The 23,082-nt window shown below is 34.5% G+C and overlaps 1 protein-coding gene, 3 non-coding genes and 2 pseudogenes across 4 annotated transcripts in view; 2 read left to right on the top strand and 4 right to left on the bottom strand.

The window, feature by feature from the left end:
• LOC147949055 (uncharacterized) overlaps positions 1 to 23,082 on the top strand; it is an 82,355-nt gene that overhangs the window by 42,779 nt on the left and 16,494 nt on the right. The window lies entirely within an intron of this gene.
• LOC147949059 (uncharacterized) lies at positions 902 to 9,776 on the top strand (annotated as a pseudogene).
• On the bottom strand, positions 5,460 to 5,575 carry LOC147949060 (U5 spliceosomal RNA). Its single transcript, XR_015585771.1, has one exon. It is a non-coding gene; the product is annotated as a U5 spliceosomal RNA (small nuclear RNA).
• LOC147949058 (small nucleolar RNA U3) lies at positions 10,052 to 10,286 on the bottom strand (annotated as a pseudogene).
• On the bottom strand, positions 11,264 to 11,481 carry LOC147949057 (small nucleolar RNA U3). Its single transcript, XR_015585829.1, has one exon. It is a non-coding gene; the product is annotated as a small nucleolar RNA U3 (small nucleolar RNA).
• Positions 18,832 to 19,050, bottom strand: LOC147949056 (small nucleolar RNA U3). Its single transcript, XR_015585816.1, has one exon. It is a non-coding gene; the product is annotated as a small nucleolar RNA U3 (small nucleolar RNA).

Raw genomic sequence — 23,082 nt, 5'->3', positions numbered from 1 at the left:
TTGGGTTTTCACTAGGTGCTGCGTTTAAGGCTCTCTCTTGGAGGTGAACGAGAGATTAATCAAGCAACCTGAGCTTCTTAATTCGGTAAGAAATATGAGAAGAAAAGTTTGATAATTGTCTAACATATATTCTCAAATTGATGTTAAAATTGACAAATTCACTCATTTATATATACGTCAAACTATTTATATAACAGATTCAAAAAGCTGTGAGGCTAACTTTAAATTAATATGTCAAAATCTCTAATCAATTCTATTTTTTCTTTATAAGCAAGAAAAGAAAAGAGATTAGAGAAGACTCAAAACGATTAGCCTGCAAGACATGGGTCATTACTCCAAAGTACCATAACCTTAAACAACACCGTATCTTCTTCTTCTTATCTCTTTACCACCAAATTTTACATAACACCAGATGGGAGACAAAGAACGACATTAGATCATCCATCATATACGTGATATATAACAAGCGAAAACATTTATAGTTTACCACTTGACATAGTAGTAGCAAAGTCGGCGAGAATGAAGGTTTGAATTATTTCAGAGAGGACTATTATAGGCCAGAAACCATATCTAATGTCCATTATCATCTGCTTTGTAACCTACAAATTATTTAAAAAAACAATCCCTATTATACGTTAGCTAAAAAATTCACACAATGAAAATCCCTATTATACAATTGCATTGCATATAATATATATATATATATATATATATATATATATATATCCTACAAAATCTTACGTCATGAAGACTAAGTGCTTAACATTTATTGTAAAACCCGGTACAGGTGAGTTACATATAATACTAGACTCTGAAGACCAGAACCTTTAACATCGATAGGAAGCTTTGATCAGGAAGCTAGATAGACACATCAAGATTACTTGTGCCAGACGGCATAGCGATGGCCACTTGTTGCAAGAGTCCAGTCCCTACCGAAGGAGACCAAGAGCCGTCTCCGAGTTGCATACACAGTTTCTCACCAACAATGGCTGCGTTTAAGTTAGATTCAGCTTTTAAAATCGCTAGACAGTGTTGCGCAGCCTACGAAGCCACTCGATTATATCTTTTCCTAACAAAATGGTGAGTGTGATTTGGAACTCGTGTTTCGGTTACACTGTTTTAGTGGAAAACTTTCTAGCTGTCAGAACATAATGATACCAATCAATAAAACATGTAATATAATCATCACTCACCAGTCCTCCGGTAAGATTACGTCACGGCCACGGTAAGAAAATTCCATCATAAGTCATACATTCCACCATGTCCTCTCTCGTTGTCCCAACACGATGATTGATAACTATATCAGCCATAGCTCTAACTTTGTAGTGTTTCATCTAAGTAAGGATATCAATAGATGCATAGAGCCATATATATGCTGAGTTTAGTGAATAGATAACATGAAATTACAATAACAGCAACAATAACAACCATCAGTAAGTTAGTGATGGTTATTTGAACAAAAACTCTAATAAACCAAAACTTATTAAGTCTTGGAAATCAATTTATTCTTACCTTCAGGTGCAAGACACTGAGCTGGTGATGGCAACCATGCAGAAGTAAAGACAATTACGTTTTCATGCCGGCACAGGGTTCTGTAAAACCGAAAACAAACGTGTTGGATTTAACAATTACCTGCATCCAGATCGATCGCATTTCAGATCAGATCAAACAATTAAGTGATATGCGTTCTAGAGAGCAGCAAACTAATAACCAAATTTTTCCACCAAGATAACAAAATTAGTGAAGAGTAGTAACATGTGCTTCCGGACGTACGGATAAATGCAACAATAGCAAAAATTCTCCAATTTTACTTACACATGGCTTGATAGTCGTGAAATCAGATTGGTAGATGTAGCAGCTATATTTGTATTCTCAAATCGATGAAACTTTAACAAGAAAAAAAAAAAAAACGATTCTTTAGTACTCACATCCTAACTGCTAAAGAAATTACTCCACGAGGAATTGAAGCGGATAAACAAACGTGTCTATAATTGAAGCGGATAAACTGAAATTACTCCATGAGGAATTGAAAATCCGAGAATGTATCAAAATCAGATAGAGAAAGCATGAAGTGAAGCAGCATTGAGTTCAAAAAAAACTATAATAAGACGAACTCGATGGGTTTAAGCTTCCGACTCTTCAAATTCAAAGAGTTCGGTGTCAATAATGGAAATAACAAATAAGAGTGTAACCGTGTAAAACGAACATTGTTGCAAACTTGCAATGGCCCTACCCATTTCTCTGAAATTTCAATATTTGGTCTTTATTTCTAAAATTTATCCATTACACCCCATTATATTATTTTGTTTTGCTTGGGCCCCATATTTTTCAGGGTCAGCGTGCATTTATTATTTTAAACACCGAACTCTTTGAATTTGTAGTTGTTTCTAAAATATATATTTACTAGATGAGGATCCGCACATCAAAGTTTTATAAATTATATTAAAATTTATTTATAATTTTTTTTAATACACTGATTTATATCTATTTATAAATATTTTATGTATGTTACCATTAAAAGTGTATTTTTTACACCTAAATATATACTCTATGTTACAAATATATTTTTATCACCCACCTAGAAAATATCTATATAAATACATTAAGCCAACTATTTACTTCACTTCTACATAGTTTTTTAATTACTAAAATTATTAGCTCAAAAAATATTTTGAATAAAAATATATTTTGTAATTATGTAATATAAAATAAATTATAGGTATCAATAATGTATCATCACAAGGAAAAACGGCTTTTTCATACCCCGACAATAGCCCTGTGTTGAATTCATATATTTGACTATTGATCTGGCCTAAACATACATTATGTTTATGAATATTTGAATTCCGTACCCCAACTTTGAAATCAATAACCCAAGTATAATTGTTGTGCCATAACATACAAAAACGTGTTTATCGACTAACTCTGTTAAGCTTCTGTTTAACCGTTCTGACGTGGATTCCACGTGTGCGCAGCGATCCAAACGACGTCGTTTTGACTAAACAGAGAAACTAAAATTTTGACCAAAAAGACGTCGTTTTTTATTTCTCTCACAAAATCTCTCTTCCTCTCTCCCGAAACTCTCTCTCGCAGGTAGGAACCCTAGAATTTGGGCATTTTTAATTTTTGAGTCTGATCTGAAGTAGTTTAGGCAGCCCAAAATAAGTGTTTAGGCAGCTCTTTCAAATCGACTCGAAATTGAAAACGCCCAAATTTTAGGGTTCCTCTGCCGTGAGAAAGTTTCGGGATAGAGGAAGAGAGATTTTGTGAGAGAAATTGACCAAAACGACGTCGTTTTGGTCGAAATTTTAGTTTCTTTGTTTAGCCAAAACGACGTCGTTTGAATCGCTGCGCACACGTGGAATCCACGTCAGAACGGTTAAACGGAAGCTTAACAGAGTTAGTCGATAAACACATTTTTGTATGTTATGGCACAACAATTATACTTGGAGTATTGATTTCGAAGTTGGGGTACGGAATTCAAATATTTATAAACATAATGTATGTTTAGGCCAGATCAATAGTCAAATGTATGAATTCAACACAGGACTATTGTCGGGGTATGAAAAAGCCGTTTTTCCTATCATCACAATAATGTATGACTACCAAGGAGAAAACCTCAGCTCCGCCCTTATCCCTTATGGAGGGAACCTTACACCCAACCTCCTCCACCATGGAGAGAACCTTGGCTCTGCCTTCCTCCCTTGGGGAGATAACCTTGTGTCCACCTTCCTTCTTTGGGGAAATAACTTTTTGTCCAACCTTCTCCACCATAGAAAGAACCTCGGTTCTGCCCTCCTCTTGTGTGAAGAGAACATGTTCACGTCTTTTTGCTATCTCAAAATAGCTTGCTCCAACAACCAATGAAAGTAAAACTCTAACGTCACAAAATCTTTTGATAGTAACTAATGTTAAATTTCTCAATGTATTCGTGGAAGTGTCTTTTGACACACCATGATGTATCATCTGTCTCTGTAACGCCTCAACCGCCACCTTGCTTAGTGAGCCCATGTTCACTCTCAGTCTATGGACCCACCTTCCTAAATGGGCCCTACATCTATTCCCGGCCCGTAGACCCATCCATATTCGATGGCCGGTTTGTTATGTCTAGGAGGCTTTAAGAACTTGTTTAGCGATCTTACAAATCAACAAATGATATTTTCATGTGTTTTGTCCTCACTCACACAGTTTTGACAATCACTTCTAGGAAGGTCACCTATCATGAAGTTCTCTCAGGACCATAACTGAAAAAATAAGTGCATTTTGGTGATGTAGCCAAATCAATTATTTTAGACTTTTCTGCAAACCAGGATGTCACAGTCTTTGAGCTCCTATGCATCTATCAAAAACGATTTATGTTTTTCCAATCTATCAATTCATATTTGTTGTAAGCTTGTGTTTGATTAGTATATTTTATCCATCCATTAGGTTGATGCGCTTCTATTCGTTATCTCCCTTTGGGAATGAATGAATAATGGTAACAATTATGTTTGCAAAAAAAAAAAAAAAGGGTTTATGACCAACTAATCAAGGTTAAAAAATTAGAAGAAAATTAATTTGACATAATTAAAGAAACAATAAAAAATTATAAGCACGGTAATATATGAATCCTAAATAATTTTAAGATGAAAATATAAATTAAATAAAACAATCTGAAAATACTACAATAAATTTTAAAATACATTATTTGGAAAAGAAGACGCATATATTAATCTTTTTTGGGGTCAACATATTAATTTTACATATTCCCAACTGAAAAAGGAAAAAGTAGGAGAAAATTTGGTTTTAAAAAATAAGAAAAATTTACCTTCTCATTATAAAAATGTCTCAATTAAACAAAGTTGAAAGCAATGTTTTTTAATAAATTATTTAAATATAAGAAGATTTATGTTTGCATAGAAGTGAGTATTCACAAAATTTAGAATTAATAATTAACTGTATATTTTCCTTAATCCCTTTTTCTATTTTTTTTGTAGAATTAATAACTTAAAATTAAAAATAAGTAAATAATATTATAATTTCGGATTTCATGATATATATATATAATCTTCTTATAATCATTTAAAAAAAACTTTATAATTTTTTATAATTTTTATAATTTTTGATAATTATTTTGTTACATTAATATTTTTTATAACAAAATATTTTATTTTTACATATGTCAAAATCTGAGATTAATAACTTGACACATGTCAGAATACTAACTTTCAAAACTTAACTTTATATAATAAGATATTTATAGTTATATTTTTGATAATTTTATAATCTATATTCGTATGTTGTTTTCTTCTTACCAAAAAAAAAACGAAATATCCACGTTAACTTACTAGTTTTTTTACAAGGCTTCTTTTATCTTTCTTCTTGGCTGAAAGACTTTTTGCAGATGAGTCACTAAAACAACCAAGTACTAAACTACTAATAACATCCAATTTTTAAACTCATGGTTTGATGGAGGGTTTACTTTTGTAAACAAACCCTTTCCAAAAATAGGCGTATGCCGCTTAAATGCAGAGAAGACACGGTATTCTTTAGTAAAAGGCGAAAGAATAGTTCGCTTTGCCTTCACTGCACGGCTCCGTGAATCTCAGTAGCCAGCTCTTGCTTCTTTATTTATACTCCAGTTCACTTACTGTTCCTGACTCTTGTAACCGATGTGGGATGTCACAGTTCAGTTAAGAAAAGACTTCTTAGGCTTATTTAGCAGATATGGGCCATAACTTGTTTTTTTGTAAGCCCATCATAATTTTATTGCTCAATATTATTGATCTGTTACGTAAGAGAAAGCAACTAAACCAGAGTTTCGATTGATCTAAATCTTAAACCGAATGGTTATCTGGTTCAACTGCCGATTTATAAATTTTCGACTCGGTGCTAATCGTTTCCCCTGTGTCATCTGCATTACTAGGGTCGTCCCTTCTCAGAATTCGAGGTTGCGAAACTGAAATCTTCAAATCTGCCTTTACTGGCAAGTTTGAAAATGTTGGACGGACATGCTGCAAGGCGTTTACCGAAATAGATGCAAAGTGTTGGCCAAAATGTTTCCATTGAATTCTTTCTTCCCTCCTCTTCTCAAGGATGATTGTTCTCGCATCAACGCAGCTGCTCCCTCACTTGCAACATCTAAACTCTTTATTGTTCCTGGATTTTCTCTTCCTGGTTCTCTGGTTGATATCACAAAATGCTGGTCATCACTCTCTAGTGTCGAAGGTTGTGTGGCTGAAATATTCAAATCGGTATTCACTAGAAAGTTTAGTGATATTGGACGTAAGTGTTGCAAAGCATTTTCGGCTCCGTGAATCTTAAGCTCAGCTCGTAGGTCATCATTTATACTATCTCACTGTTCCTGAGTTTTGAGACCGATGTGGGATGTGAGACGTCAACTATGTAAGGGAAAAATCTATCATGGGTCTTTTTCAGCAGAATTTGGGCCGCCGCTTGTTTATTTGTAAAGCCCATCAAAACTTTATTGATCTGCCACGTAGGAGAAAGCAACTAAACAAAAGATATAGAAAGGTGATTTCCTTAAACCGGAGATTTCATGTAAGTCTAAACCGGAGAGTTCAACAGATTACGCTATGGAATGAATTGTCAATATGGAGCAATGTTGAAGTAACAAAAGACGTACAATATGTAAGTTGATCTCGTCCCACATAGATTATACTCTTACAGTAATCAATGGTTCTTTATGGTGCGTATTTCTTGCTGACATATTCATCAGCTCTTTAACTTTATTGTTTCTCATAGACCCACGGAACTATTAAGCCTTTGAATGTATGATCTTTCAAGTCTCAAACTTCTCTTGTTCGCTGTAGATTGAACCAATATTTTAGGGAAGCTTTAAAGTTAAAAGTCACCAAAAATACTCTTAACATGATCACATCAATTAAAATGTATGTAAATAAACATTAATTTAAATTACTTATGTATATTTTATTGGTAAAACTTAAACATCCCAACTAAATGTTGTTTGGTTACCATTTACTATTTTGTTTTTTCTCTGCAGATTTTCTTTTCATTCCTTAAAAACTGTTTATTCTGTTCTGCATTGTTCTGTTTATTCCGTTCCGCAATATATTACTAGATCAGTACCCGTACTATTGCTCGGGTTGAACTTTATTTTATACAAAAATTATGTATATTTTTTATATCTTAAATTAGTTTTTGATATTTTTATTAGTTTTTAAACAGCATAATCATATAATCTTCATATTTTATATTTAGCATGTCATCCGTTATAAAGATAATAACTCATTTTATTATATAACTCATTACATCTAACATGTGGTCTGCTATAAATATGTGAAATATATTTATTTAAAAAAAAAACATTAGAGCACTTTCGGTAAAATTTTTTTTATATGTTAAATATTTATCATATTCTATAAAAATATCAAATTAACTTGAAAATTAGAATTTACCAATAAACTATTTTTCTCTGATCAAAATTGAAAGTCAAATTCTCCACCATCTCTAAATACAAATCCACAAATCTTCTCTCATTTGTAAGGAAATAGTGTGTAATAAGTATAATTTAATTAATAATGATTATAAATCCAAATTTTGTTAGAAAATTATAATTATGGTTTACTTATGAAAAATGATTTTAATAACGGTATGTTAAATGGTTTTTTGGAAAAAGATTTAGGGTTCAATCCAATATATCATAAATGTGTTAAGAAAAATTATTTTTCTTATTTGGTTATTTGAATAATTATTACAATTGGTTGTAAATCTGATTAAACATTAATACTTTTAATGAAAATAAAATTAGGTTAATTTGTAATGATATAGACTATATTTAATATTGTGTACTTCCAAATTAATATAGTAAAGATACTTCTTCATAAAACAACAAACTGAATTTGTTCTTTAATTAATCATTTCTTCTGTTTTATTAAAAAAATTCCATAGCAATTTATATTACATAATTGTTAAATATTAATATTAAATAATAAGTTATAGTTATATATAAAATACTAAGAAGTATAAAAATATAATTATTTTTGTATTTTAAAGAATGTATTTTTGGTATTTTAATGTAAAGATATGAGTATTTTTACTTATTAAATTAGACATTAGATTTTATAAGTTATTTTTGAAATATTTATAAAAATATGTTACAAAAAGAGGTGGACGTCATTTAATTTGGAAAATAAGAAATTTTTTTAATTTACTTTTTAATGAAATATATAATGGTGTAATTTGCAAATAATATTAACTAATAAAAACAAATTATTAAAAATGTGTCTCGAGTTCTCTAGCGGTGATACGTCAGCTTTTTCACAAAATGCTTCTCTATTAATAGATAGGGGAAGCTAGGAATTACATATTATTACGCATTTTACTTTGTTTTTTTATTTTGATTTTGTACAGATATTGGAGGGGGAGATCTTTGAGATGGAATTTTGAAATTGAATACCTAGAGTAATTACATGTGAATCGTAATTAGGTTGTTTCTAAAATCAGCTTAGTTAGAGATATTACGGAGAGTAATTACGCAAATATTGGTTGTGATAATTAGTTATTTTGGAAAAAAAAAATTGTATGTAGAGTATTTATTGATTAGTTGTTAGGTTATTTCCAAGAGGGAAGTTAGAGATTTGTGAGAAAGGAATATAGCAAATCTCGGCTGTGAGTTTTGGTTTTGTAATATATATTTTTTTAGTTTTTAATTTTTAATTTTTTAAAGACAATGGCATGCATGTAAATAGTTTAGAACTCCAAAATATTTTTCAAAAATATACTTTAATAATGTATATATAGATGACTTCATTTGGAATCAATATGTATAAATAAAATTATTGCGATTCAGATACTCGACTGTGAATAGATTCTGCCATGGAAGGGTGTTGTTAGACGCATAAAGTGGTCGAGTACCTACCAGTATCTTTAGCACTAGCAGTGGGATGGTTGGAGTTATTGCTTCACTGCCTAGAAAGCAGTTTGCCTTCCTTAAGAAGATGCAGCGTAGAATGAGTGCGAATTGACGGTATTGGCGGTCTGAGCTACAATTTGTGGAGGTCATTCTGCTTTGGGAGAGGAGCGAAAATGTCTTTCACACTACATTCTACTATGGCACAAAGAGGAAAGAGAATGTGATGCATGCTAGTAGTAACATCATTGATGGGAATCTAATTGAGTCGTTCTTGGATCTGAGCCGGGAAAAGAAGGAGGATATTTCCATATACATTGGTGTTCCAATTGAAGAATTGCTTAGAATGGTGGAGGAGCTCACTAGGCTTCATTGAGCCAGCTCCATGTAAAACTCTTGTGGTTATATACCCCTCCCTTCCACATGTACTCAACTCATTTACCATTGCTTGTTTGGCTAAACTGCAACTTAACCTTGAAATCTACGACATGTTATAATCTCCTTGGAGTTAGAATGTCTAGTTTATTTGTCGTAAACAAGATTTACATAATTCTCAACATTTAAATAAATATCTTTCTTTCAAATAAAATAAAAAAAAGTTTAAGGATCTCTGAAAACTAGCATTAAGACTGATAATAAAAATTAAAAATTATGTTTAAAGATCTCTAAAACCTAGTATTAAGATTAAGACTAATAATAATTTTAAAAAATTATATTAAGACTAATATTAATTTAAAGAAAAACAAATGAGATATCTGAAAACTTAGAGCTAACTTTACTACCTGCGAAATGTTGGCTACAAATGTTTCCGCTAAATCCGTTCGTCCCTCCTCTTCTCAAGAATGAATGTAATCGCATCACTGAAGCTGCTAAAAGAAACATCATTAAAATTGTTTTACATTAGGCTTATATATTACAGCTTCTACTTGCAATATTCAAGAGTTTTGCTCTATTCAAATACGTCATGGAAGATATTCATTCACGTGTATGATTTGGTTGTTAGAAGTTTTTATCATTTACAGTAATATTTTTGATTTCAAGTTTCTAGCATAATCTTACAACTTTCATCTATCTTAAAACCATCTTTTTTTTGCAAAAGCTCACAAGTTTGAGTAACTGAAAGGAACATCGAAGCTATAGCAATGAACAAACTATACGTAACAGTTAAATAAAAAAGGGGACCTGTCAGACCGCCGTGAGACCACCCCGACAACTTATGCATGCACCCCAATAAGAAAGGTAACCGAGCCGAGTAACGATCCTCTACAGCACCAGATGCGTCCAAAGACTGTCGTGGCCGTCAATCACGCTCTGGTCGCACGGTCATGGTTCATCAACCAGGTTTTAAGGGCCTGTCTCCTTAGAAATCAAGGAAACAGAACATATACGATAGATCCTGTTCAAGTAAGGTCGTGATCTTCATTGCTTTGTGGCCATATATACATAACTCAGTTTCTTCATCAGCTTCTCGATGTGGGATTCAATACAATAAGAAAAAACAATAAATGGGCTAATTTAACCCAAAAAAATAGGCTTATTCATTTAAAATAAAGTCCATTATGGTTTTGTTACTTAGGTTAATATAACAGACGAATCTTAAATTGAAACTCTTGTAATAATAAGTTGTACAGCGTATACGTTCAGCCTTAGTTACTCTGTAAATTGTTTGTTTCTTTTGATAACAAAACCATCGCAATCAGAGTCTCTCAAGAATTCTAGTCGTTGTTACTCTGTTTGCTACTACGGTACTACACTATTGACATGGAATAAAAAGCCTCAATGTCAATGAAGAAAACTGCAACAAATGTTGTTATTGTGGCTAAACTGTTTATGGTTGTAGCAGCTGAAATAAAGATAGTTATACTGTTTCTTTGATGGGATACATAATGAATTTGTGCCGATGCTTTACTGCATATTTCTTCAGCTTCAAGACTATATTTTAATCTCAATGTTATCACAAGATTTGGTCAAATGCGAACATGTGATATCAGAGCTATAATTAAATTAGGCTTATAATAGCTTCTAGTTCTAATATTCAAGAAAAGTTTGTTTATTCTAACCAAGTCAGGGAAAATATTGTTCACATCACATGTAGTGGTTATTCTACGTTTTGTTATCTACACAATATTAAGAAATAAATTCTAGTTCGCCCTAATGGCATCTTTATTATCTTTTCAGTTTTGGACGTCTCGTTTGCTCTGTATCTTGAAGACATCTTCATTAACATTTAACAAAGAATATTATTCTCTTAAAACATATGACATATCCACCTAAGAAATCAAGACGATTATTCTCTAGGTTGATGAGGTTTGCTGCTTAACCTTTTTCTAGGATGATCATATGGCGTGGAACAAAAAGCAAAACAAACCATGAGTGTTGAAATAAAAAAGGAACCTGTCAGACCGCCGTGCGACCACCTCGGCAAGGTAGAACCAAGCCGAGTAACGATCCTCTACAGCACCGGATGCGTCCGAGGACAGATCGTAGCCGTTAATCACGCTCTGATCGTACGGTCATGGTTCATCAACCAGGGTTAAGGGCCTGTCTCTTTAGAAATAAGGAAACAGAGGTACGAGCCTATAGAACAGATCCTGTTCAAGTAAGGTCGTGACCAACGTTGCTCTCTCAACGTTATATATACAAATAACTGTTTTTCCTAGATGAGCGATGTGGGATGTTTCTACTCTTGTAATGTGAGTTCCCTTGTAATAGTAGGTGATGACCAAGGCCCACTTGTTTATTTGTAAAACCCATTCCCAACTTATTTGCTTCACTAAGCTCTTCTTTTTTCTGTTTTGTTACAAACTTACCAGAACTTCATTCCAACGAGATCATTGGGCGTGGTTTATAGTATCTAGACTATTTTCATACTAGTGGTGCCAATGTTGCAGAAGTACCATGTCCAGAAAAACAAATTTGGTTTTTGCATCGTAGGTTTGGTCATTCATCTTTGGGATCTTTTGAAAGACTATTTTCTTCTCTATCTGATACATATTATTGATTGTATATCTATTGAAACTTTGAAATGTGAAACTTTGCTAAAAGTCATACAGCTATATTTCACAAAACTCATCAAAGAGATGCTAAATTTTAATTCTCTTGTTTATTCGGCTGTTTGGGGTCCTGCTCCTACTACTAGTAGTCTAGTACTATTGGTTTTAGATTGTTTGTCCTTCAGGTGTTTGATGATTGTACCAGAATGGTCTTATTTACGGAAGCAATAATCATCTGATATTATTAATCAATGCTTTTAAAACGTTTAATTATTGATGAATGTTTCAGCTTTTCATTTTCTGTGACAATCAAATAAGTCCACTTTTTTTTTAATGAATGTAAAATTTTATTCATCAAAAAAATCTGTTCTTTACAGCAAGTGTAACATGATTGACTTTAGTAATGTTAAAAACAAGACGACAGCTTTACGTTCTAGTGGAAAACCAGAGAGCTAGGATGTCTTCATAACGGTGGTTACTGGAGTTCAAAAGGAGGAGCAGCTTATTCCGAATGGTCTTATCAATCCAATTTCCAAGTCGAGATGCAGAGGTCGGGTCTTCATTATGCCTGCGGTTGTAAGTCCACTTTACTTTGCTGTTAGAAAAGAAAAAATACAACAGATTTAAGTCACTGAATAAATAACTGATTCAGTAAAACGTTAAAAGTCCAAACAGAAATTTATTTGCCTAAAACATGAATTAGGTATCAGTTTGTGAAAGTGTAAACAGTTCCATCTTTTCAATTCAACGTTTGTCATATATAAGTAACAAACGAGTCAACAAATATGAAAATGTAACTTTCTCGTAATAAATTTACCATATATGAGTTACTCTATAAATTGTTTGTTTCTTAGGATCACCAAACCATCTCAATCAATCAAATTAATCTTTCTCCTCTACAGAAAATAAAAAGGAATCAATAATCACCATGGAAGATAAGATGCAAACTCTTCTCTCCACGATTCTAATTATAACTTTGTGTGCCACTCCTTTAGTAAAGCCGGGGCTGGCTCAACTCCCTACCATTCCTGGCTTTTCTCCTCCTGGCTCCCCAATAGATCTAGCAAAATGCTGGTCATCGCTCCTTAACATTCAAGGTTGCGAAATCGAAATTTTAAAATCTGCTTTAACCGGTAAGTTTGAAAACGTTGGACCAACATGCTGCAAGGCGTTTACCGAAATCGATGCAAAGTGTTGGCCAAAAATGTTTCCACTGAATCCTTTCTTCCCTCCTCTTCTCAAGGATGGTTGCTCTCGCATCAACGCAGCTGCTCCCAGACTTGCTGTTGGAACTACACTTTTGACAACATGGCTTTAGCCAACTTTCCGGTGACTTGTCCGGTGACGTCCGTCATCGGAATGACCGGTTTAAGGACTCTTTGGATTCCTTGTAATGAGCACTATAACATAGTGTAGTTACATGTCAAAAGCGAAGTTATAATGAATGAGAAATTAATCTCCAAAGTGGTTAGCTTGAAAGCTTATAACTAGTATTATGGGATGAGGAAATTACGTTGCATGGACCAGACTTGGTTTAATATTTTGGAGTAAATTTATTTGCAACTTATATTACATTTCATGTTACGTATGTTGCTTATAATATTCAAAATTTTTATTTGCAAAGTCAAATCGAGTTTGTTGTGTTTAAAACAAACAAAGTCGAAGCCTTATCAACTCAAACGGAAGAATAAGTCGCTCCGGAGATCTCGCCAACGTGTGAGACTTCGATCGCATCTCTCCACTCCTCAACTTCCCGAGATATCAGTCCACGAGCCCAGATTTTGTGGAGAGCATCTCATCCTCCTCTCCATATAAATACATAGCTCTCTCGTTTCATTATCTTTACGCTTGCGGAGAAGCAAAACACTCTGAAACAAAAATCCAACTCTCTCTCACTCCTCTTTCTCTCACTACAAAAACGTAAGTGTTATCGTCAAGAGTGTATCGTTTGCGCCAACGTTCGTTTGAGTCCGTAGTCAAGTGTTGTGACACGGTCTCGTCTCGGTTGTATCCTGGGATCCATGTACTCACTAAACCGCCACACTGCGGGAGCTACTTTGGGTTAAGGAAAGAGATCGTATCTCGCCTCCGAGAATCTACTTCTACTCCTTTCTTCTATCTTTTTACATAGGTGTTATAATCGTTATCTCATATTTGGATTTTCGCGGTCCTACAGTCTTAACCCAAAGTAGTGGTGGTACGACACTGGAGCCACTACCCACATCTGCATTCACAGAGACATGTTCAGCACTTATCAGAAATCCAAGTCTGGTGAGAATCTGATGATGGGCAATGTGTCTCACTCCAAGATCGTTGGAACCGAAAAAGTGGTCTTGAAGATGACTTCCGGAATGGCCGTCACGCTCCACAACGTGAAGCATGTTCCAGACATGAGGAAGAATCTAGTCTCTGGGACCCTATTGAGCAAGCATGGCTTTGCTGCTAACCTTGCGTCCGATCAGATGACTCTGAGGAAGAATGGTGTCTTTATTGGCAAAGGTTTTGTTAAGGGAGGACTTGTTAAGCTGTGTGTTGCAACAATCCTTAAGAAAAATGATGTAGCTTCTACTTCTGTTTCAAACAATTCCATGAATAAAAATTCAGTTGCTTATTTGGTTGAGTCTTCTAATTTATGGCATGAACGATTAGGACATGTGAATTATAAATCTATGCAAAGATTAATTAATTTGAACCTAATCCCCAAATGCAAAATAAGCAAAGAAAAATGTGAAGTATGCGTTCAAGCGAAACTCACAAAAACACCATCACCTCGTGTTGAAAGAGCAACCCAACCTCTAGAATTAATACACACAGATTTGTGCGATTTAAAATACGTACAATCTAGAGGCGGTAAAAAGTATTTTGTTACTTTCATAGATGATTGTACAAAATATTGCTACGTTTACTTGTTACGTAGTAAAGACGAGGTCTTGGAGAAATTCAAAGAATATAAAACCGAAGTTGAAAATCAACTCTCAAAAACTATCAAGGTAGTAAGAAGTGATAGAGGAGGCGAGTATGATGGACCTTTTAATGACTTTTGTCAAGAAAATGGTATTATACATCAAACTACTGCTCCCTATTCACCGAAATCTAACGGAGTTGCGGAACAAAAAAACCGAACTCTGAAAGAAATGATGAATGCAATGTTGCAGGAATCGGGGTTACCACAGAATCTGTGGGGGGGAAGCTTTGCTTACCACAAACCTCATTCTGAATAAAATACCGCACAAAACAACCGGCGATAAGCCTTATCAACTTTGGAAAGGAAATGTACCATCGTACAAATACCTAAAAGTGTGGGGGTGCCTCGCTAAAGTCGCAGTGCCACCTCCAAAGAAGGTTACCGTCGGACCTAAAACCGTTGATTGTATTTTTATTGGATATGCACACAGCAGTAGTGCTTATCGGTTTCTGGTTCACAAATCAGATATTCCGAATATTCATGTTAATACAATAATGGAATCAAGAAATGCGTCTTTCTTTGAAAATATTTTCCCGTGTAAGGATACACAAAATCTGAAACGCACTTGGGAAGAGAGAGATGCAATCACCACTACTAATGAGGCCAGTACCTCTGGTACCTCGGTAAAACAAGTAGAAAAAGAACCTAGACGTACCAAACGATCTCGCCAGGGAAAAACTTACGGTGAAGATTTCTTGATGGTTCTTCTTGCAGAGAACGAACCAAGAACATATAATGAAGCCATGACTACACCCAACGCTCCTCTATGGAAGGAAGCCGTTAATAGTGAGATCAACTCCATTATGCAAAATCATACATGGGAGATAGTTGAACTACCTGAAGGGTTTAAACCACTAGGGTGTAAATGGATCTTCAGAACAAAATTAAAAACCGATGGCTCTATTGATAAGTACAAAGCTAGACTTGTGGTGCAAGGATTCCGACAAAAAGAAGGTCTGGATTTTTTTGACACCTATTCTCCTGTAACGAGAATAACATCAATCAGAATGCTAATCGGGATTGCAGCGTTAAGAGACCTGGAAATCCATCAAATGGATGTAAAAACCGCCTTTCTAAATGGTGATTTAGAAGAGGAAATTTATATGAAACAACCCGAAGGGTTTGTTGCTCCAGGACAAGAAAATAAAGTCTGTAGACTGGTGAAGTCGTTGTATGGACTTAAACAAGCTCCAAAACAATGGCATGAAAAATTTGACAATGTAATGATGTCAAATGGTTTCAAGATAAATGAATGTGATAAGTGCATATACATTAAAACTACTCCTAGTGGGTATGTTTTGTTATGTTTGTACGTTGATGACATGCTCATCATTGGTAGCAATAAAAACATAATCCAACAAACCAAAAATATGCTTCATGGTCAATTTGACATGAAAGATATGGGTTTAGCGGATGTCATTCTAGGGATTAAAATCACTAGAACCGCTGACGGAATTATTCTGTCACAGGCACATTATGCTGAAAATATATTTGAGCGGTTTAAAAACTACTCAAAAGGAAAAGCAAAAACTCCTGTAGATCATGAACTTCACTTGACCAAAAACACGGGTGAAGCGGTGTCACAGATAGAGTATGCTAGGGTGATCGGAAGTCTCATGTACTTATCAAATTGTACAAGACCCGATCTCGCGCACGCAGTCAACGTTCTAAGTCGTTACACCAGTAATCCAGGTCATAAACACTGGCAAGCCATAAGAAGAGTATTAAATTACATAAGATACACAAAAACTTATGGGCTGCACTATGGTAAAGAACCAGCAGTTTTAGAAGGGTACAGTGACGCCAATTGGATAGCTGATTCCAAAAACTCAAAATCCACAAGTGGATATGTCTTTACTTTAGGAGGTGCAGCAGTATCATGGAAATCTGCGAAACAGACTCTAACGGCTGGATCAACCATGGAGTCGGAGTTTATAGCTTTAGATAAAGCCGCAGAAGAAGCAGACTGGCTTCGTAATTTTTTGGAAGATATTCCGATGTGGGAAAAACCTGTGCCGGCATTACGTGTACACTGCGATAGCCAATCGGCTATTGCCCGAGCACACAATACTCACTACAATGGCAAGAACCGTCATATTAGAAGACGTCATAAGACCATTAGAAACTTGATCACTACTGGTGTAATTACAGTAGACTACATAAATACAGTTTTTAATCTTGCGGACCCCTTTACTAAAGGGCTAGCTAGAGATCAAGTTGTAAAATCATCAAGAGGAATGGGTCTAAAGCCTACAATCTAAGAGGATGTTTGATGGAAACCCCACCTAAATGACTGGAGATCCCAAGAATTAGGTTCAAAGGGAAAACTAAATCAAACAAAATCAATCTGGAGTACTGTATGACTAATAGTCACAGCCCAGTTCCTAAGATGAAAAACAGTACTTCCTGTGTCTTTAAAGGTTAAGCAATGCTTTTAATGATCAAGTCTATAAGCTTTGATATATCAGTGGAGCATTTCCTAAAGGAAAACTTCTTAAAACAAACGCTAATGGCGAATCACCTAGTGAGTGTGAAATGAGGCCGTTTCTAGGAGAATAAAATGTAAGGCTATATTCTCCAACTTCACTCATGAAATCCAGGCATGTTCATGGCCAAAACGAACACAATAGAGAACTTGGTTCTTCGAGAAAAAGAAGCTGGGTTATACCTGTTGTCTCGGTTTACATAAATATCCGGGTGGTTCAAGACATCATGTTCACCTCCTGGCCAGTAAATCCGACAGATATTAACAATGAGTAGTTCAAGGCTGAAAAATGCTACTATCTCAGACACAGTTATTTTTCGCATACACTCTTGAAAGTCGAGTCTGTCTAGTCAGTCTAGTCTTTTATTTTTTTTTTTTATTGAGTCAGTAAAATCTTCCTATGTTTAGGGTAAATTCTATTCATGTGGGGGATTGTTGGAACTACACTTTTGACAACATGGCTTTAGCCAACTTTCCGGTGACTTGTCCGGTGACGTCCGTCATCGGAATGACCGGTTTAAGGACTCTTTGGATTCCTTGTAATGAGCACTATAACATAGTGTAGTTACATGTCAAAAGCGAAGTTATAATGAATGAGAAATTAATCTCCAAAGTGGTTAGCTTGAAAGCTTATAACTAGTATTATGGGATGAGGAAATTACGTTGCATGGACCGGACTTGGTTTAATATTTTGGAGTAAATTTATTTGCAACTTATATTACATTTCATGTTACGTATGTTGTTTATAATATTCAAAATTTTTATTTGCAAAGTCAAATCGAGTTTGTTGTGTTTAAAACAAACAAAGTCGAAGCCTTATCAACTCAAACGGAAGAATAAGTCGCTCCGGAGATCTCGCCAACGTGTGAGACTTCGATCGCATCTCTCCACTCCTCAACTTCCCGAGATATCAGTCCACGAGCCCAGATTTTGTGGAGAGCATCTCATCCTCCTCTCCATATAAATACATAGCTCTCTCGTTTCATTATCTTTACGCTTGCGGAGAAGCAAAACACTCTGAAACAAAAATCCAACTCTCTCTCACTCCTCTTTCTCTCACTACAAAAACGTAAGTGTTATCGTCAAGAGTGTATCGTTTGCGCCAACGTTCGTTTGAGTCCGTAGTCAAGTGTTGTGACACGGTCTCGTCTCGGTTGTATCCTGGGATCCATGTACTCACTAAACCGCCACACTGCGGGAGCTACTTTGGGTTAAGGAAAGAGATCGTATCTCGCCTCCGAGAATCTACTTCTACTCCTTTCTTCTATCGTTTTACATAGGTGTTATAATCGTTATCTCATATTTGGATTTTCGCGGTCCTACACTTGCAACATCTAAACTCTCTATTGTTCCTGGATTTTCTTTTCCTGGCTCTCCGGTTGATATCACAAAATGCTGGTCATCACTCTCTAGTGTTGAAGGTTGTGTAGCTGAGATATTCAAATCAGTATTCACAGGAAAGTTTGGTGACGTTGGACATATGTGTTGCAAAGCGTTTTCGGCCAAAAAAAAGAGGAACCTGTCAGACCGCCGTGCGACCACCCCGGCAAGGTAGAACCGAGCCGAGTAACGATCCTCTGCAGCACCGGACAAGTCCGAAGACCGATCGTGGCCGTTAATCACGCTCTGATCGCACGGCCATGGTTCATCAACCAGGGTTAAGGGCCTGTCTCCTTAGAAATCAAGGAAACAGAGGTACGAGCCTATAGAACAGATCCTGTTCAAGTAAGGTCGTGACCAAGGTTGCTCCCTCAACGTTATATATACAATAAGTATCTTTCCTACAAGAGCGATGTGGGATAAATAATAGGAACTAGTTATATAAGAAAAGCAAATATGGATTGATACATAGGCCAAGGCCCATTTAATTATATATTTAGCTCACTATCTTATTACCGCATTATATAAGATGTAAACCGAACTTAATCGGTAAGAATTCGAACATTTAAGCTGATTCAGATATGACTATATGAGATATCCACACAGGCTGGGCAATACGAACATTGAATTTAGAAGTAAACTGAAACTTAAAGATTTAAGCAAAAAAAAAAAAATGTGGGATGAAACTACGTAATGGAATTGTAAACGAAATGAATTTATATTCTGAGTTACAGGTTTATTGGATAATGAGAAAGCAAAAAACAAAAGCTGCAAACAAAAAAATAAAAGCAAAGTGGGTAAATGTGTAGAGATTTTCACTTTTTATTTTTGTCTCAAGACAGAAACACAAAGTGGAACTTGGAAGTTGTCTTCGTATGTACTTTTTTATGAGTTTGGTTCCCACAGAGATACTCTATATTGCACGCTCTACACTCTCTTAACCACCGCTAAAAACGGACGTGACAGTGACTCTTCCCATTTTTGCCTATCTCATCCTCTAACTTCCTATAATATATAAGCATACACATACACCAAACGCAATGTGTAACGACATATATGAATATTCATGATAAATTTAAAGGATTAGGATATGGTTTGTTTATTTAGAATCAAAAAAAAAAAAAAAAGTGTTGCTTTTCTATTTAAAATTGTTTGCAAAAAGCTAAAAGAACTCACATCATGCACTTACACCAAAGAAAGCTGCGTTGTTGCCTTGTTGGTAATAAACACAGAGCATCTCTCATACGATGACCATGTCTTTCTTCTTGCTTGTTTACTTATTAAAAACCCCTTATTCAGTCGTTTGCATCTAATTTACACGTCAACCCATTTGTTCCAATATTTGAATACTTTAGTTTATTATTTTTCACCACTTTTACAAAAGAATCTACAAAGCACATAGACGGTGCATTTGGACTATAAACCAAATTTTAAAATATAAATTAAGGAGAAAAAATAAGAATAAAAAGTTCAATCTTTTTTCTTAGAGATATTCATGTTTTGTTAAAAAAATTTCAAACATAATGTTTTACAATTATGTAATAGGTAATACAATAGTAAAAGTTACTTCTTCTAGCTAGTTTCTAATTATGATTTACCGTTGATTAATTGATCCACTAGGTTACCTCTCTAGTTATTTGATTCTTAGTTCTTCCTCGCTTTTCACTTTATTATATATATTCAACCTAAAAAGAAAATACAAATCAAAGTTTGTAATCTAGAGAAAAAAGCATGATTATATAAAAACACTATAATTGAAATCAAAAGTGATGTTTACTATTATTGCGGCTTTATAAAACAATAATTAGGTATTCGTCGATTAGATGCAAATGCAATGGATTAGTTCACAATGGGTCATTTATATATATAGGATTACGAGGGTCTAAGAATTGTTTTTTTACGATCGAGGTCTCTGTCTGACCGTCTGAGAATTAAGACTTTGCTTTCTGAAATTTTGCATAAAACACACACAATAAGATACGACGTAGGACCTACGTTAGATACGGTCGTGGGAGAGGTTAGATCCAGGCCTGAACCGGTCAATGCGGAGCCCTAGTTGATTTGATTCTCCACGTACCAAAAAAAATATACTAATGCTCACATCTGTTGTTTTCAGTGTCCTCTATCATACTCTCGACGTTCTCCACGCGCCAAAGTTCTTTTCTTTTGGTTTTAACGTAGCCACTAGCCACAATCAAACCAACTCTTTGACAATGTTGTCTATGGTCTATGGATCATGGATGATGGTGAAAGCACGAACATTAGAACTTTACACAAATTATATAATTAACATCGACCAGAATGACTACAAGAAATTGAAAGCTTCTTTCTCTTAACCAGCTCGCTTGCATGAACATTAATACATTATAATTAGTTTTAGTCAATAATTTTATTGTTTTACACGTATGAGAGTGAGAAGATAGATGGATGGCGCGTGGCTAATATGACTGAGTTAGTGAGAGAGGGCAGAGGGGACGTGAAGAGTGACACCGGCGGAGAAAGCACAGTCCCGCGATTCGTGCGGTTCGCTTTCCTCACGACTAAGTGACGCACCGACTCACTGATCACGACACGTGCGCACGTGACCCCCCTCTCCTCCCTTCTCCTTATCTTTTCTGAATACTTAATAATAATCTGATTAAATTAGTACATTATGCTATTAATTATTTATCTACTTTATAGACAGATCTCAGTGATTAGGTTTTCTATTATTATTATTCAATTTGATAAAAGTTTATCTCTATACGACTATACCAATATTCTCCGTTGATTATATATAAAAAAAAAAGTAGGACTGTGTAACAATTCATTATAATCAATTATAGTTAGTTTACATTAGTCAAATTGTTCATTATTGCACATACCTTTTAGGCTTTTACTTTGGTTAAAAACTAATATTCTTTTTGTAACAACATTATTGTATTTGTTTAATTTCGATGGAAACGTGCTTATGTTTTCTTCGAACTTATGGATACTAATTAACTAGTTTTATACATAGTCCTTTTTCTATATAAATTTGTATTCTACTATCTTCAATTTGAAATCATGATTAGTTTTAAATTTTGTAGTAATTATATTTAAGAATTTATTGTTTGTTCCCGTTGTTTAGTTACGTTACTCATTTTTTACTTTGTAAACGTAAACTCTAACTGCAATGTAAGGAAATAATAATATGATGCAAAAACATGTCCAATGATTAGACCTAAAAAAGTCTTATTAGAAATGTTGGGAAAAAAAAAAACAAGACATGAGCAAGACACAGTAACTTCCTAACTTCCTTAATCACCTAATTTGAAAAAAACTAAGTCACTTATTACCTGAATTTCGAAATTATTTGGTAAATATGAACAATCTGACATCTGGTTCCAGTTCCACCATCGACCGTGACATTGGCGTGCCTTTCTAGCTCTAGCTTAAAGTCTGTTATATATGCTTTCTCAATTTCTGGTCTTCTCCACTAGATTTTCTTATTTTCCTCAAACATTCTTTTTGATTTTTGTCAACATTCTTCGAACATTTACTTTTTGTAGGTTAATAATAGGTTTACATTACCAAAATGCAAACGCATAGTTTTAAAAATATTATGCTATTTTCAGTTAAACTGTATCACTTAGTTATATTTGTTCATGCGGAATTTATCATTGTTAGGGAAACATTTCATATATTTTCCTTTTGAGTGGTCCGGCCACTAGGTAATAAAGCAAGCATTAGGCGATCAAGTTCAGTTTTAATTGGATGTACATCTTGTCAATAAGAAGGCCAACAAATAACTTATAGTCAAGTCATGTTCTTCACAATAGACATGCATATCATTTCGAATATTTCTAAAGCTTAGGTTATAGCTATGATTGAACGAAAATTGCAAGAGCTAGAGAGACAATACTGAAGTAGTTTTGGACCGGATTCTAACGATCAACCCAATATATATATGTTTATTAACTGAAGAAGCGAGTTTTGGAGTTATTTCAATTTCCTTCTCTCTCTTTTATATTGAAACTTGCGCATGAACCATTTTGTGAGATGGAGATGAAAATGGTCCACACTTGATTTTCCTTGAGGTCGTAATATATGTGGGAGAAGAAGGGTAAAATAATAACAATAAAAAGGAGAGAGAGGGAGAGAGATGGTAGTGACTAGTGAGTGATGAGAGGGGAAAACAAAAAACAGAACCACTTTTGTCATCCCTCAACATTTGTCTTGCTAGCCAGAAAGAAGATAATACTTGTCCCCACCCTCTCCATTTTGCTTTTTTTTTTTTTTTTCTTTTTTTTCATTTGACAAATATGCAATTTCGACAAAGTTCATTCATGTTTTAAATGAAAAAAAATACCATTCTAAATCAAAACTCATTTTAGAATTTATAACATTTCTAATCAATTCTAAGATA

Source organism: Camelina sativa, chromosome 2 (assembly GCF_030686135.1).
Source record: "Camelina sativa cultivar CO46 ecotype springtype chromosome 2, ASM3068613v1".
Taxonomy (NCBI): domain Eukaryota; kingdom Viridiplantae; phylum Streptophyta; class Magnoliopsida; order Brassicales; family Brassicaceae; genus Camelina; species Camelina sativa.
This window is presented reverse-complemented; position numbering and strand designations above follow the sequence as displayed.